The sequence below is a fragment of the Penaeus monodon genome, chromosome 28 (genome assembly GCF_015228065.2).
Source record: "Penaeus monodon isolate SGIC_2016 chromosome 28, NSTDA_Pmon_1, whole genome shotgun sequence".
Classification (NCBI taxonomy): domain Eukaryota; kingdom Metazoa; phylum Arthropoda; class Malacostraca; order Decapoda; family Penaeidae; genus Penaeus; species Penaeus monodon.
The window spans coordinates 15,599,725-15,600,591 of NC_051413.1; positions in this window are offsets into that span (position 1 = coordinate 15,599,725).

Consider the following 867-nt stretch of genomic DNA (forward strand, 5'->3'; position numbering starts at 1 on the left):
AAGCTGCACCAGCTGTGCCTGGCCCTATTGATGCCTAGGTCATAGATGGCATTTATCTACTTCATCTTCTTCCACATCACATCACAGCAACATATGGAGCTTTGACCACAGGGATTTTAAGGCCAATCACTTCCTTTACCAACCTGCGGGTTCACCTAGTGTTTGATTTGTACCCTGTGTCATCTGTAAAAGAAAGTGGAAGGGCACTAAAGGGCTTTGGGCGTCAGGTGTACCTATCCTAATTTGGAGCATGCTATCGCTTTTCTGTGGCAGAGGAGGGTCCTGAAAGAAGAGGTGGAAGCCACTCGTGACCACTATGAGGAGGCCAGTACACTGATTTGTACCTGTCAGTCACACTGACAGGGAAGGACTTGGACAGCTGTTATTTTACTGAACCACAGTGAAAGACACAAGGCACATATTTGGATTGAGACTGGAACAGCATTCATTAACAACAGGAGGTTCTCGATATAACTGTGAGGCACTGGGGACAACCATGTGTCAAGCCCTTCCAGGTTCCCATGCTTAACTGGTTCAGATTATACTTCAGCTTTCTACAAGAAACGAAAGAAATGTCCCTTCAAAATCTTTGAGGAAAGCAAAAACTGTCACACAGCTTTTGCCGAAATGACTCTGGGGAAAGTAGAAGTAAATTCCATTCGTGAAATAATGTCGTTCATAGCAAGGATCTATGGAGTCAAAGCCAATCAAGCACACTCCCTAAACAGCTATTGCTACAGGGTATTTGACAGAGCATATGCAATAAAGGCCAGACCTAGGAATCTCCTTGAAAAATAAAGGGGATTGATGCTTCTATGGTCCCCACATGTGAGGCAGAAGTAATCCAACAAATCAGGTAGGTTGATT